This window comes from Schistocerca gregaria, chromosome 1 (assembly GCF_023897955.1).
Source record: "Schistocerca gregaria isolate iqSchGreg1 chromosome 1, iqSchGreg1.2, whole genome shotgun sequence".
Classification (NCBI taxonomy): Eukaryota; Metazoa; Arthropoda; class Insecta; order Orthoptera; family Acrididae; genus Schistocerca; species Schistocerca gregaria.
The window spans coordinates 1,196,928,132-1,196,944,582 of NC_064920.1; the positions used below are offsets into that span (position 1 = coordinate 1,196,928,132).

Consider the following 16,451-nt stretch of genomic DNA (forward strand, 5'->3'; position numbering starts at 1 on the left):
CTGTTGTAGTCTTGTTGTCATTGTAAGTTCAAAGGAAGAGTAGGATGTTGCAAAGTCAACCATAAACATAAAGCATCTAACAGAGCTCCTGACTGTAGAGGAGATGCCACTGGCCATTGATAGCAATTGCAAACAATGTGACACTGAGCACACTGCCTTTGGGGAACCCATTCTCCTGACTAGAGCAATCAGATAAGGCATTGCCACGTGGGGTAGCCGCATGGTCTGAAGCGCCTTGTCACGGTCCGTGCGGTTCCTGCGCCTTGTCACAGTTCGTGCGATTCCCCTTGTCAGAGGTTCGACTCCTCACTCCGGCATGGGCGTGTATGTTGTCCATAGTGTAAGTCAGTTTAAGTTATATTAAGTAGTGTGTAGGCTTAGGGACTGATGGCCTAAGTACTTTGGTCCCATAAGACATTACCACAAATTTCCAGACAAGGCATCATCAACATGAAACTAAAAGCACTGGTCCTTGAGGAACGACTGGATAAGAAGTGGCAGACATCCAGGTAGTACCCATGCATGTAGTTGGTGAAGGTACTGTACCTCCAAGTGGTGTTCTATGCTTTTTCCAGGTGAAGAAACACTCTACCCAAATAGTTTTGGTGTAAGAAGGAATCTTGTTTCCCTACCTCCAGTAGAATTACGTAACCATGGGCAGAACGGTAGTACATGAAACTGCACTGGGAGTGGCATAAGTGGCCTCAGGATTCGAGGAGCCAGACAAGGTGGTGATTGACCATGCACTTGAGAGTCTTAACCACACAACTGATAAGGGCTACTCTCCGATAATTGTTAAAGAGTCGATACAATCCTCACCTGGTTTCCAAAATGAAATTCATATTGCTTCCTTCCAAGTCACAGGCTACCATCCATTAAACCAGATCTGACTGAAACAAGACAGGAGCTTGCCTTTGGCTTCATAGTGCAGATGACAGAGCATCACATAATGAATCTGATCAGGTCCTGGACAGCAGTCAGAGCTCATTCCAATGCCCACATGGAGAACGGAAAATTGGAGACCTCCTCATTACATGAGAAGAAGCAGAGCCTCTTCACCTCCACAGTCCTACAGAGCACCTGGAATGCAGGAGTTTGTCTGGATGACACAGTGCTAAAAAACAAAAAAAAAAAAAAAAAAAAAAAAAAAAAAAAAAAAAAAAAAAAAAAAAAAAAGTTCTGAGCCATGTCTTTAGGCTGCCCAACAAGACCCCATTTCCCAACAAGGCCATAAGGGGAGGCACACTGTCTTTGTCTGAAATCCACTGTACTGAGTCCCAAACTTGTGCAGCGGAAGTAGACCAGGTAATGAAAATCACAAATTCCTTCCAGAGTTCCACTTCCGTTCTTTATTGCTTACCTTGTTTTTGCTCTCACAGACAAGAAGGTGTAAAGGTTTTCTGCAGCTGGGTGGTGTTTGAATTTCCGCAAAGTAGGATGTCTGGCTCTGACTGCCAGACATTCATCATTCTACCAAGGACAGGAAGTTATCTGAGGTGATTGCATACCTGCCAACCTGCAAAAACCAAAAATCAGGAGATTCAGTTTTAAAAATCAGGATATGAAAGATCAAAAAGCTGTGGCTCATTCTTGTATACACCTAAGACAACTGAAAAGTTTTCCTTTAAGGCACGACAAAGCTATATAATGGCTAAAAAAATATATAGAAACATTGGAAATACCCAAAATGTTGATTCCACAACCCTTCTTTGTAGTTTCACCCAGCTAACTGCTGTTATGTTGGGATGTATTTGGCATTAGAAAAAAAAGTATGATTGCCGTGAAACAGCATCCACCATACTGTTTTGTGACACACATGAAAACTGTAAAAATAGGCTTGCCAACTGGTTCTCCGGTGTATGCTGAAATCTTAACACAACCACTTGTTTTTTTTTATTTTTCAGGGGCGTCATTTACTTTCTCCTCGTAAGATTTCACATGTTATATCTATCACTGCATGTTCAAAGTTAGCTAGTATTACACATTTTCAGGGAAACCAGGTCATTACACAAATTCATAAAATTCTCATATTTAACACTAGCTATGTAGCCTATTAGTATTCAGTATTAGCGAGAAACATTGGAACAACCATGAGAACATGTACAATACCTATCTTCTCACAGGTGAAGTAGAAGCTGCTTCTGCGGTAGGAAACATTGCAGAATTTGAATAATGATGATGTACTAACAAACTAAAACAGTTACCAAATAAAATAGTTGTTCACTCTTAAAATGTTTCGAGATAATACACATTAGTGTTCTCACTTATTTAACAACGTTGTTATCCGTTCACATCAAGGTCTATCATTTCCTCCTTAATTAAATTTCCAATACACGATGAGGATGGAGAAAATATGGTAACACACAGGTATAATTGTCTTTTCACGAAACAATTCACATTTCTATTGATTTAAGGAATTGAATGTTGAAGACTTAGCCTTTCTGAGAAATTCTTTGTTGAAGGTTTGCTGAAAGCAGTCACCCTGTAGTCTTGATTTTACTGATAACAATCTCCAAATTTTCATCACCACTAGATGATCTAAACTGTGTCTTTGTTTTAGTTACTTGAGTAAATATCCTCTCACATTCTGCATTACTATGAGGGACCGTTAGAATACCTAATGTAACACGAATTAATTTGTTGAATTTTAGGCTCCCATCACTATTTCTTAGTTTTCCTATCAGAGACCACTGCACATCAATTCTTTCTTCCCTTAAGATTTCATCTGGTATATATCTGAAATGCACAAAACTGGGATTGTAATTCATCCGTGGCATCATGCTGTTTACCTGCATCTGCATTCAATAATACTGGAAAGTTTTCCACAAAATACTTTAGGGTAGAAAAGGATGCACTGGAAACAGATCTGACCTGCACAACTGTTGCATTCCTCAGCATTTCACTCTACAATGGGAATTTGTGAACCATGTAGTCACAGGCGGCAATTAAGTATTTCCGAACAGATGAGAAGAATTCCACCTTCTCATCATGCTTGAGGCAATCCACAAGTTGAGAAGTACAACTGCCAATGACCAAATCACAATCATCCTTCTGATTTCTTCTGCTGTGGTAATCAACCTCAAAAGGAGAACAGGATTTTATTACTGTAGGTAGTACAAATTTAGACATCAAATTCTGTAACGTGTCCAGCAGCAGATCTTGCAGTACATGGATGTGAGGTAAACTTGACTGCAAAATTACATTTGTTTTGTCAGATGTAGGTATAATCAGATTGATAGACTGGAAAAGGAATCTGCAGCAGCTCGTTGGATCTCACTGGTGATATGGCCTACCATCTCTTGAGCACAATCCTATTGTTCAAAGGTGAGCTGCAGATTGTATCACAACTCATTTATCCTTTGAACCATCAATCTTCATGGTCTCCCATTGACTATCATTCAAGACCCTCTCCGGAGGACAACACCCTGTCGAAGTACTGTCCATGTGAATGGGGAGGCTTGTGTATCCGCGTGAAGCTGAGGGCTACACCGAAGTAGAGGAGGCCAGAAAGGCCTTAGCTGATGGATCAGACTAAGTGTGTCCCACTATGTCCCATCTTCCCTATCCACTCCTAGTCCTTACCCAATTCCCTTTCCCAACTCAAGATGTCATGCGATCCACGCCGAGGGGTGCCAGGCACGTGGGAAGATGTGTCGCAAACGGAGTCTAAGGGATACCAGGCAACCTCCCTGAGTAAGTAGTCTTACACCTCGTGAGGTATTCGTGGTGTGGACTGTGTAGATCCCCAAATCTCATGGGACCAAGATGCACACAACTAAAGAAAATAAATTAAAACAAATTGAGCGGCAAACTGAGACCTCAGACACCCAAACATCGGGGTCAGGCCCGATGGAAGGCATTCCCACTACTGAATTAGGGTTTAGACCTGAGCCAAAAGGGGGAACTGTAACTGAGAAGTTGGACCAGATCAAGATTAAAGCCTTGTCTGGGGCCCAGAGGAGGAAACTCCTCAGTGTACAGAGACAAAAGGAAGACAAAGATATGTGGAGGGAATTAAAAGGGCTTGAGCCTAAGACCCAAGAAAAAACTGTCGCAGGTTGAAGAGGATATGCAGAATCCCATAACATCAAAGACAGGCAGCAAGAGGACAAAGGAGGAATCTAAGACTCAATCCTCCCTGGATAAGCGAGCCCAGAAAAAGCCGAGGCAAGAAATAGGGAAACAGAGCTACAGTACAGCAGTCTCAGTTTTTAAGATGGCAATTGTCAAGGAAAGATATCCACTGGTAGCCATCACCTCACAGCAGGAGGAACTTGTACAGATGGCCCTCTTAAAAAGATTGGGGGCAATGCTGGTCCAGGACCAAACTTCAGGAGGGTCTATCAAGAATGTGGTGCCCTCTCATTTGTCTGTGAGAGGGTGCACACAGTGGAATGGCCTAAGGACAAGGTGCCTATGATATCCCTGTGGGAGGATGCGGAGCTGCTGGTTAAAACGGCAGCAAAGCTTCTTAAGAATGCAAAGGTATAGGTTCCAGCGATCCTTAAGAATGTCTCCCCTAAGACTCTGTTCGAAAAAATAGGGGCCGAGAACCCAAAAGTCGCGAAAGAGGACTGGAGAGTAATCAACCAGAAAATTGTACCGGAAGGACAAACACTGGTGGTGGAGGTCGGAGTGAAGACCCTGAAGGCGATGCGAGAGCAAGACCTGAAATTGTTTTTAGGATTCTTGCAGATCACCATCAGGGTTATCAAAGACTTCAAAGGCAATGATGGCAGCAAGGCAGAGACTGGAGATGCTGCAGATAAATCTGCAGAAGCCTCTGCTGCCCTGAGCCGCTGCCTGTGGAGGCAGGAAGTGGACGTGGCCCTGGAGGTAAGCTGATTATGCTAGAAATTTAAGGAACTCCAGAACATGCATCTATGTAAGAAATGGAATTTCTTTAATGCCAATGATGGATTTCTGCTCCAGGGACCTAGTGACCATCGGAATGCAGCAATGTGAGGAAAGTATCACAACGGAAATTTATTTTGGCCTCAGCATACCTTCCTTACGAAGATAGCTCTCCTCCTCCTTTGGAAGTGAGGAGCCTGATAGAAGCTTGCCATCAGCATGGTGACCAAACTGTTGGTTGGATGTAATGCCAATGCCCACAACCTAGTGAGGGAAAGAAAGGACACCAACAGTAGAGATGAGTGCCATCTTGAATTTCTCTTAGATAACAACTTGGAGGTCCTGAATAGGATCAATGAACCTACATTCAGGAATAACAGAAGGGAAGAAGTCATTGACATAACCTTCGGTTCCATGATGATAGGCAGCTGTGTCAAACAACGGAATGTGGCATTAGAGCCATCCTTGTCAGACCAAATGTACATGAAACTGAAGGTTGAGCTGGGAATCAGACAGACCATGACCTATAGAAATCCCAGGATAACAGACTGGGAGACATATAGGACGGACCTTGACTTAAGCTTATAGGAAATTAAAACCTCGGTAAGGAATCCAGTAGACTTTGAGGAAGTAGCAAAGGCTGTTACCCCTGCCATAGTGATCTCATAACAGAACAAGTGCACAATCACGAAGAAGTTCACAAATAGGAGTGTGCCTTGGTGGAATAATAACTTGAAAATGCAAAGAAAACAGGTATGAAGATTGTTTAATCTTGCAAGACATAAAGGACAATGGGCAAAATATCGCGAGGTCCTTGTCAACTACAGCCTTGCAACTAGACAAGCAAAGGAGGCATCCTGGAAGGCATTCTGCGAGGAAGTGGAGAGCATGGCTGCTAAAGCCAGACTTCACAGAATCCTCACTAGAGTACCAGCCAATCCAGGAGGTATGTTGAGGAAGGAGGATGGAGAATACATAAAAACAGCACAAGACACTGGAACTGCTCCTCAAAACTCACTTTCCTCAATATGCTCCACCGGACAACACAGACCAGAATGTGAAGGACAACTGAAACCAGAATGTGATCCCAGGGAGACAATGGTTCTCAGGCACTCGAAGAGAGGACTGGGAATTAGCCAAGGAGTATGTGGACTTCAATAAAATCCAATGGGCAATGGAAACATTCCAACTGTTCAAGACACCTGGCTTTGATGGAATCTTTGCAGCTCTCCTGCAACAGGCAGGAGAGAGTCTCATTAAAGAGTCCTGTTGTTGTTGTTGTTGTTGTGGTCATCAGTCCTGAGACTGGTTTCATGCAGCTCTCCATGCTACTCTATCCTGTGCAAGCTTCTTCATCTCCCAGTACCTACTGCAACCTACATCCTTCTGAATCTGCTTAGTGTAGTCATTTCTTGGTCTCCCTCTACGATTTTTACCCTCCACGCTGCCCTCCAATACTAAATTGGTGATCCCTTGATGCCTCAGAACATGTCCTACCAACCAATCCCTTCTTCGGGTCAAGTTGTGCCACAAACTTCTCTTCTCCCCAATCCGATTCAATACTTCCTCATTAGTTATGTGATCTACCCATCTAATCTTCAGCATTCTTTTGTAGCACAACATTTCAAAAGCTTCTATTCTCTTCTTGTCCAAACTATTTATCGTCCATGATTCACTTCCATACGTGGCTACACCCCATACAAATGCTTTCAGAAATGACTTCCTGACACTTAAATCTATACTCAATGTTAACAAATTTCTCTTCTTCAGAAAAGCTTTCCTTGCCATTGCCAGTCTACATTTTATATCCTCTCTACTTCGACCATCATCAGATATTTAGCTCCCCAAATAGCAAAACTCCTTTACTACTTTAAGTGTCTCACTTCCTAATCTAATACCCTCAGCATCACCCGACTCAATTCGACTACATTCCATTATCCTCGTTTTGCTTTTGTTGATGATCATCTTATATCCTCCTTTCAAGACACTATCATTTCCATTCAACTGCTCTTCCAAGTCCTTTGCTGTCTCTGACAGAATTACAATGTCATCGGCGAACCTCAAAGTTTTTATTTCTTCTCCATGAACTTTAATACCTACTCTGAATTTTTCTTTTATTTCCTTCACTGCCTGCTCAATATACAGATTGAATAACATCAGGGAGAGATACAGCCCTGTCTCACTCCCTTCCCAACCACTGCTTCCCTTTCATGTTCCTCGACACTTGTAACTGCCATCTGCTTTCTGTACAAATTGTAAATAGCCTTTCGCTCCCTGTATTTTACCCCTGCCACCTACAGAATTTGAAAGAGAGTATTCCAGTCAACATTGTCAAAAGCTTTCTCTAAGTCTACAAATGCTAGAAACGTATGTTTGCCCTTCCTTAATCTAGCTTCTAAGATAAGTCATAGGGTCAGTATTGCCTCACGTGTTCCAACATTTCTAGGGAATCCAAACTGATGTTCCCTGAGGTCGGCTTCTACTATTCGTCTGTAAAAAATTCACGTTAGTGTTTTGCAGCTGTGACTTATTAAACTGATAGTTCGGTAATTTTCACATCTGTCAACACCTGCTTTCTTTGGGATTGGAATTATTATATTCTTCTTGAAGTCTGAGGGTATTTCGCCTGTCTCATACATCTTGATCACCAGATGGTACAGTTTTGTCAGGACTGCCTCTCCCAAGGCCGTCAGTAGTTCTAATGGAATGTTGTCTACTCCGGGGGCCTTGTTTCGACTCAGGTCTTTCAGTGCTCTGTCAAATTCTTCACGCAATATCGTATCTTCCATTTCATTTTCATCTACATCCTCTTCCATTTCCATAATATTGTCCTGAGGTACATCGCCCTTGTATAGGTACATCACCCTTGTATAGACCCTTTATATACTCCTTCCACCTTCTTTGCTTAGAACTGGGTTTCCATCTGAGCTCTTGATATTCATACAAGTGGTCCTCTTTTCTCCAAAGGTCTCTTTAATTTTCCTGTAGGCAGTATCTATCTTACCCCTAGTGAGATAGGCCTCTACATCCTTACATTTGTGCTCTAGCCATCCCTGCTTAGCCATTTTGCACTTCCTGTCGATCTCATTTTTGAGACGTTTGTATTCCTTTTTGCCTGCTTCATTTACTGCATTTTTATATTGTCTCCTTTCATCAATTAAATCCAATATTTCTTCTGTTACCCAAGGATTCCTACTAGCCCTCGTCTTTTTACCTACTTGATCCTCTGCTGCCTTCACTACTTCATCCCTCAAAGCTACCCATTCTTCTTCTACTGTATTTCTTTCCCCCATTCCTGTCAATTGCTCCCTTATGTTCTCCTTGAAACTCCGTACAACCTCTGGTTCTTTTAGTTTATCCAGGTCCCATCTCCTTAAATTCCCACCTTTTGCAGTTTCTTCAGTTTTAATCTACAGGTCATAACCAATAGATTGTGGTCAGAGTCCACATCTGCCCCTGGAAATGTCTTACAATTTGAAACCTGGTTCCTAAATCTCTGTCGTACCATTATATAATCTATCTGAAACCTGTCAGTATCTCCAGGCTTCTTCAATGTATACAGCCTTCTTTTATGATTCTTAAACCAAGTGTTAGCTATGATTAAGTTGTGCTCTGTGCAAAATTCTACCAGGCAGCTTCCTCTTTCATTTCTTTGCCCCAGTCCATATTCACCTGCTACGTTTCCTTCTCTCCCTTTTCCTACTACCGAATTCCAGTCACCCATGACTATTAAATTTTCGTCACCCTTCACTATCTGAATAATTTCTTTTATTTCATCATACATTTCTTCAATTTCTTTGTCATCTGCAGAGCTAGTTGGCATATAAACTTGTACTACTGTAGTAGGTGTGGGCTTCGTATCTATCTTGGCCACAATAATGCGTTCACTATGTTGTTTGTAGTAGCTTAGCCACATTCCTATTTTCCTATTCATTATTAAACCTACTCCTGCATAACCCCTATTTGATTTTGTGTTTATAACCCTGTAGTCACCTGACCAGACGTCTTGTTCCTCCTGCCACCGAACTTCACTAATTCCCACTATATCTAACTTTAACCTATACATTTCCCTTTTTAAATTTTCTAACCTACCTGCCCGATTAAGGGATCTGACATTCCACGCTCCGATCCGTAGAACGCCAGTTTTCTTTCTTCTGATAACGGCATCCTCTCGAGTAGTCCCCACCCGGAGATCCGAATGGGGGACTATTTTACCTCCGGAATATTTTACCCAAGAGGACGCCATCATCATTTAATCATACAGTAAAGGTGCATGCCCTCGGGAAAAATTACGGCTGTAGTTTCCTCTTGCTTTCAGCCGTTCGCAGTACCAGACTGTTGCCCCTGCAACTACTGAAAAGGCTGCTGCCCCTCTTCAGGAACCACATGTTTGTCTGGCCTCTCAACAGATACCCCTCTGTTGTGGTTGCACCTATGGTACGGATATCTGTATTGCTGAGGCATCCAAGCCGCCCCACCAACGACAAGGTCCATGGTTCATGGGGGGTTAAGAGTCCTATGCAGGTTATTCAGGGTTTATGCAGGTTATTCAGGGTTAGGCTAGTAGTAGGAATCATTCCCAATGCTTTGGGGACAATGAAGGTTGTCTTCATTCCAAAGTCAGAGAGAACTGATCATACCAAGGCCAAGGATATGAGACCACTTAGTGTGTCCTCCTTCATTCTCAAAACACTGGAAAAACTGGTTAATGTATATGTTTCGGGAGGAGGCTAACTAGCCAAGCCCTGTGGCACACTGTGTGCAATGAAGTCCCCCACTAGCAGGTAACGGCACGGAAATGCCCAGAAGAGGTCTGTCAATGCATTTGCATCCAATGGATCATGAGGTGGAAGATAAGAACCCACTTTGATTTCAACCAATCTGATAACTTCCACTGCAACTGCTTGTATAGTCATGTAAAGAGGGACTGCAGAGGAATGGCATCTGTCATTGATGGAAATAGGCACTCCATCCTTTACCTTGTCTCCAGCAATGTCAGCCTTCCTGTAAGGGTGATATCCTCCTAATACAGATGTATTGCTGACTTTAAAATGAGTTTCTTGTAAGAAGATGCAGAACAGTCTCTCCTGAGCCAGGAACTGTAATTCACCCAAATGCAATCAGTATCCTTTTAAGTCCCCCTGCAACAGAGAAGTCCCTTTGGGAGCCACTGATTTGTGATGGTTGTCCTTGTTTTTCTCCCTCAGAGACCGCAATTTATGCATGAGGTCAGGAGAAGTGTTCGGCAGTGTTGGCTCTGAGCACTATGGGACTCAACTTCTGAGGTCATCAGTCCCCTAGAACTTAGAACTACTTAAACCTAAACCACGCACATCCATGCCCGAGGCAGGATTCAAACCTGCGACCGTAGCGGTCTCATGGTTCCACTGTAGCGCCTAGAACTGCATGGCCACTCTGGCCGGCGTTAGGCAGTGTCCATCTCTCCAATTCCTAGACGTGGGCCAACTCAAAATATGTAGTGCGAGTGAGAAGATTCCAAAACGTGCTTCACTCGTCATGTGAATGCAAACATTGGCATAAATGAGCACTTTAACCACATATTTTGGATTTTCGAAACTGACAGGCACAAAAAAACTACATACGAAGTTCCATAATGTGCATTTTAGCTGTGTATATTTTTGTTTGCGACAAATCTGTGTGGAATGGGCAATACTCTCTTCATTAAAATGTTGACATAACACCAGTAGTGAACACACAATGGAATATGACATACAACCAAATCTGATGATGCTTCTTACCTGTCAAAACTGGTCACTAAAATAATTGTTTTTAATGCAATCTTGGCTATAATTTTTTTTATGTACTTACATATCTCTCCTTCCCATTTCTCATTGAGAAACTTCAGTGTAGATGAGAAGTTGTCAGTTGATCCAAACAAAGAGCTACAGCAATTGTCCTATAGCAAAGTGAACAACCAGTTCCATATGTTGTCAAAACAGTTACATCCAGAAATAGAAAGAGGCTATGGTAATTAAATTTGCACTAAAAAATTTCGTGAACATATTTACGGCAAAAAGTTAATCACTGAAGGCAATTTTTTAAAAAACTGCATGACTAAAATTTAGTTTTTGAAATTTTGCTATATTCTCCTAAAGTGATTTCTACAAAAGGGTCAAATACACCAATACCTGACATTCTAAGTAGAAATAGAAGAACTGGAGGTACTGATGGCTTTTACCTGTGAATGAAGAATTTCTGACTCAACAGACGGAAGCTTCAGTTACGGCTAAAGAATTACACTTAGTTCTAACATACGTAACACAAGGATTTCCAGATACAATCTAGGAAAATCCACAAAAATTGGCACATTTTTGGACCTTTAAAGAAATGACTAGCTATACTGAACAAACTTTCTCCAAAGTATAAACAATAATTATATCAGCACAACTATTTTAAAGGACCCTGACCAAGCAATGAAGGACATCTTACTCCTTGGCACAGAAAGTTGTTGTACAAGAACAAGAGAATATGTGTACTGGAAAAATATGATGCAAGACATCAAGATGTAACATATGTCAACACTATTCAAGAATGAAATATATTAAAAACAAAGATTCCAAGACTTACCAAGCGGGAAAGCGCCGGCAGACAGGCACATGAACAAAACACACAAACACACACACAGAATTACTAGCTTTCGCAACCGATGGTTGCTTCTTCAGGAAGGAGAGGGAAAGACGAAAGGATGTGGGTTTTAAGGGAGAGAGTAAGGAGTCATTCCAATCCCGGGAGCGGAAAGACTTCCTTTAGGGGAAAAAAAGGACAGGTGTACACTCGCACACACACACACACACACACACACACACACACACACACACACACACACACACATATCCATCCGCACATACACAGACACAAGCAGACATATTGTCTTTTGACGTTCTACTAATGTAAAAGATGGCAGTTAAAATGTTCTTTCTTTCTTTCTTTTTTTTTTAAAAAAAAAGAGAGAGAAAGAGAGAGAAAGAGAGAAAGAGGGGAAGAGACGTAATACATACTTATGCCATGACAGTACTTACACCTTGACCAATGAGATATATGCATTTTGCTGCAGCATTCTGTATTGCATACATCAATAAACCAGTTTATGTTCCGTTTATTACACCATTTTTGCTGTTACCATCATCAGATATCACCAATTAAGATTAAAGGGAAAAAAACTTAATGCAGAACACTCTTGTAAACTTTCTTGAACAAAGCTTTTGAGAATTTGCTTTGCTTAATGTGTGCTAAAACACAAACCAAGCATGTCAACAGTAATTCAGACATGTTAATACAAAGTAGGTCTACACATATTACTCGTGCTTCCATTAATTCATTTAATATCCACTAAGCTTCTAGTGAAACTCAATCCTATGAAAAAAATTATTTAGGCCCTAGGTCACAAAGAACTATTTGTCATGGCTATTTGTAACTTTCTTAAACATCAACCTTGCACATCACAGTATGGGTTCTGAACTGGTCTCTCAACTGTGAAGGCAACAGAGAGCATTGTCACTAACGTATAGAGCTCCTTTGAAAATAAATCCATAATTAGTGTGAGGCTGTTGGACGTTAATAAAACATTCAATACTGTCTCCCACAATATTATTATAAGAAAGCTACAATATTACAGAATAGGGGAGAGTGCTTTCCAACTATTACAATCTTACTTATGCAACAGAAAACAAATTGTGGCTATAAATGAAAAAAGATCCAATTCCTTGCCAGTTACCAAAGGACTACCACAGGGCTCCGTACCTGGACCATTTCTTTTTGCAGTCTACATAAAAAATTTGCCTTCTTCCTTACCTTGTGACACAGCACTGTATGCAGATGATACAATGCTAATTACTCAGGGAAACAACTTGGATGAAACACAGAATAATTATCAGTAGCAATGGACAGATGCACAAGCTGGTTTCAGGCAAATTTATTACATATATATATATATATATATATATATATATATATATATATATATATATATATATATATATATATAAAAAACAGAAAGAAACTTCCACATGGGAAAAATATATTAAAAACAAAGATTCCAAGACTTACCAAGCGGGAAAGCGCCGGCAGACAGGCACATGAACAAAACACACAAACAAACACACACACAGAATGTGTGTGTGTTTGAGTGTTTGTGTGTTTTGTTCATGTGCCTGTCTGCCGGCGCTTTCCCGCTTGGTAAGTCTTGGAATCTTTATATATATATATATATATATATAATAAGACAGAAGATATTGTATTTAATTTGAATGCACCCAAACATGAAAAACTGAGAGGCTCTGTTAGTAGAACGCTCCTGCTATATGCATGGGGGAGAAAAAGCAATCAGATGCTTTGTAAGACTATCACCCAGACACTCATGCAGGTAAAATTTTAAGGAATGAAATATAATGACAGTCCCTGGCTTGTATATTTACAGTTGTCTGATATATGCTAAAGAAAATTTAATAACTCTGACCTTAGGATGGCAATGCATTCACATAATACAAGAAACTGACATACAATTGACATCCCGTTTGCCACGCTATCAAAGATTCACTGTAATTTAAGTATCTAGCAACCACAAGTTTCAACAAATTACGCAAAGTGCACATGATATGTTCATGGATAAATTTAAAGTAAAAAGCAAAGTATTTTATACAGTTCAAGAATTTCGAGACAAAGCAATACATGATATTGAATTTTGATGGTACATTTTGTGAAAGGAGTACATTGTGGCAGTGATATTTTTCGTGAAATATTATGCTAGCAATTTGTCTTGTCAAATATATGTACATATAGATGTATACAATGCATCTGTTACTTTTATTACATGACGCCAATTACATGTTACAAAATGTTTAAAGGTGAATAAATATGAATATGGATTCCTCGTAAATAACCTGCCTGTCCAGGGTTTCCAAACGAGTATCTTTAGACAGATCTGAGAAATAGCAGTAAGGCAATTAAATAAAGAAATCTACAGCCCCAACACAAGAAGCACTTTACCAGGATGGCGAAAATTTCTTAAAATGTACGGTATCTAAATCATTTCTGATGGTACAAAGACACGAAATTTCGATATCGAAGTACATTTTTTTTTAATCTGTGCTATTTAAAATGTGTATCTGGTAAATGGTTAGAATTAACTAAATAAAATTTGTACGTAACATGATCTCTGTCATATGTTCGGTTCGTCTATCTGGTAAAGAACTTGTATACTTAGCAGCTCCAACTGGACCAATAAAATAAAAATGATACCGACGAGTATATATTTCCTACTGACACAAGACGAATTTCGATTTAGCGACCAGAAGATCTGATAATGTTATTATAAAACACATTCATCCTGCATGAAAAATCTTAAAGGAGACTTAAGAGTGTATGACAAAATTCGCAAGATATACAAGATGAAATACGATTACAGCGATTGGAAATCTAAGGCACACCTACCTCACAAATTGAAGTTTTTCGAACTACGTAAAAACTCACGCTGTCGGCGAAAGCATAATACTTCGTACGAGAATGTTTTATTAGCTCATGAACCCAGTCATTCTCTGTTAGAAATACTTGCTTGCAAACTGCGAAAGAGATACAAGAAATAAAACGTTTTTCTTTTCAGCTACAAATGTTGAAACTTACTTTTTGCATTTCAGTATTCTGTAACTTAAAAACTGCCGATCCGTTTTTTTTCTCTTTTCTCCTCGCACAGGATCTTACAACAGCTTGTTGCCAATTTCCAACTTTGGCATTGTTGCAAGAGCGGAACAAAGCTCGGCGTCACCAGCAGTGCGCCTTTAAAATGGTCCATATAACATTAACATTATTGCTAAATTTTACTATATGTTCATTATTGCAGCGCGTGTACGAACTACTTTGACAAGTAGTGCAACAATATCGAGCACATACAAAATGTTTCGAAATATATTGCTTCACCTGATAAGTCTGTAGGCAGTACTGACAATATTCTGGCCAGTCACTCACATCCTGCTAGGTATCTCTTTCCAGATCACTGCCGACGCTGTGGGAAATCCAAGTTAGATGAACATAAAAACACGAAAATTAAGAATCATTTCTGTGGGTCGTTGCTCACTAGGTACAGAGAATGCTACCCTCTATCTTCAAAGGAAGACTTTTTTCAACATTAAAATAAGAACAAACTTCAGGAAGTAAGCTAAACGACCATTAGACTCTGCGAAAAGTTTTTAGATTATTGATGCAGTAATTAACCTTGACGTATCAAATATCTGAACATTAGAGAAGAAAATAATAACTGTTCCTCCAAAAGGCTGGTGCTGGCAGCTATAAATATACTCGAACTACCGATACCGGTATCAGTTTGAAAGTCGTTGCAAAATGGTGACACCATTTTTCGCAGAAGAATGGAAAAACTGATTGAAGACGACCTAGGGGTGGATTATACTTATATTTCTTTATTTCTGCTGTAAAATGTGATTTAGTACATAGATTGTACAAACGATATAGGTAATCCAAATTTCATATAGTACCGGCACATACAACTTTACAAATTCCTTGATTTAGAAAAAAATTCAATGCACGTTGAATATTGGTAACATAGTTATGAAAACAATCAGATAATTGAAAGAATACAATGACTAAGAGTAAGAGTAGTTTACGATCAATCACACAATGTTTTCATGGTGTTCCAGAAACTCAGAAATAGAATAGGGCAATGGTCAGCAAATACTCTTTAAGTTTCACTCTAAATTTATGTAAATTTTGTTTCTGTTTCGGATAGGATGGTATGTCGCTATACAATGTAATGCCAATATGATACACTCCTCCCCTATAAATGTTTGCACTTACTTTATTGACATGCAGATCGTGCTTCTCCTTAGTGTCATGGGAGTGAAAATCACAGTTATGTTTGAATATATTTTCTTCTTTTATGATGCTTACTTTTATGAAGTTTAGCACCTTGTAGACATATAAACAAGAAACTCTAGATCTACAGCCACAGCTGGCGACCAGTATGAGTATGTAAAGGCAATCCTAAAAGCCACAGACCAAGTGAAATATTTCTGGACTTATTTAAGGCGTTTGACGTTATAGATCATGCTACCCTACAACACCAAATATAATGTAGGCTAAGGTATTAGAGGTACTCCAAATAAATGGATCAAATCTTGCCTCACAAGCTAGCAACAAAAATTTGTTCTTAAAGATGACAAACAAAATGGAAACATTGAAAGAGCAACAATATAATAATCAAGGAAAAAATTTTTCAAAGATGGGCCCATATTGGGTTTAGTCTCCTTCCTTCTGTGTCTAGATGATATGAATGACATGTTCATGCCAAAGGGAAAACTTCATTTGCAGATGACACGACCGAGCGAGATGGCGCAGTAGTTAGCACACTGGACTCGCATTTGGGAGGATGACAGTTCAAACCCGCGTCCAGCCATCCTGATCAATCTTTTTCGTGATTTTCCTAATTTGTTTCAGGCAAATTCTGGGATGATCGCTCAAAAAAGGGGACTGCCGATTTCCTTCCCCATCCTTCCCTAATCCAATGGTACTGTCGACCTTGCTGTTTGGTCCCTTTCTCTACACCAGCTAGTCAACCAACTGGATGACAT

At 40.1% G+C, this 16,451-nt stretch overlaps 1 protein-coding gene across 3 annotated transcripts in view; it reads right to left on the reverse strand.

Moving 5' to 3' along the window:
* The window catches only part of LOC126284666 (uncharacterized), a 39,984-nt gene extending 24,815 nt beyond the window's left edge, over positions 1-15,169 (reverse strand). Inside the window, exons 1-4 of one of the 3 annotated variants that reach the window (XM_049983783.1) lie at positions 15,082-15,169; positions 14,788-14,872; positions 14,305-14,646; positions 10,684-10,771 (exon numbers count right to left, since the gene is read on the reverse strand). The gene's annotated coding sequence lies outside the window, so the exon portion shown is untranslated. Of the gene's footprint in view, positions 1-819; positions 897-1,360; positions 1,517-10,683; positions 10,772-11,894; positions 12,163-14,304; positions 14,647-14,787; positions 14,873-15,081 lie in introns of those variants that run through there. The other 2 variants (XM_049983773.1, XM_049983793.1) reach the window with 2 other exon arrangements.
* Between the last annotated feature and the right edge of the window lie 1,282 nt (positions 15,170-16,451).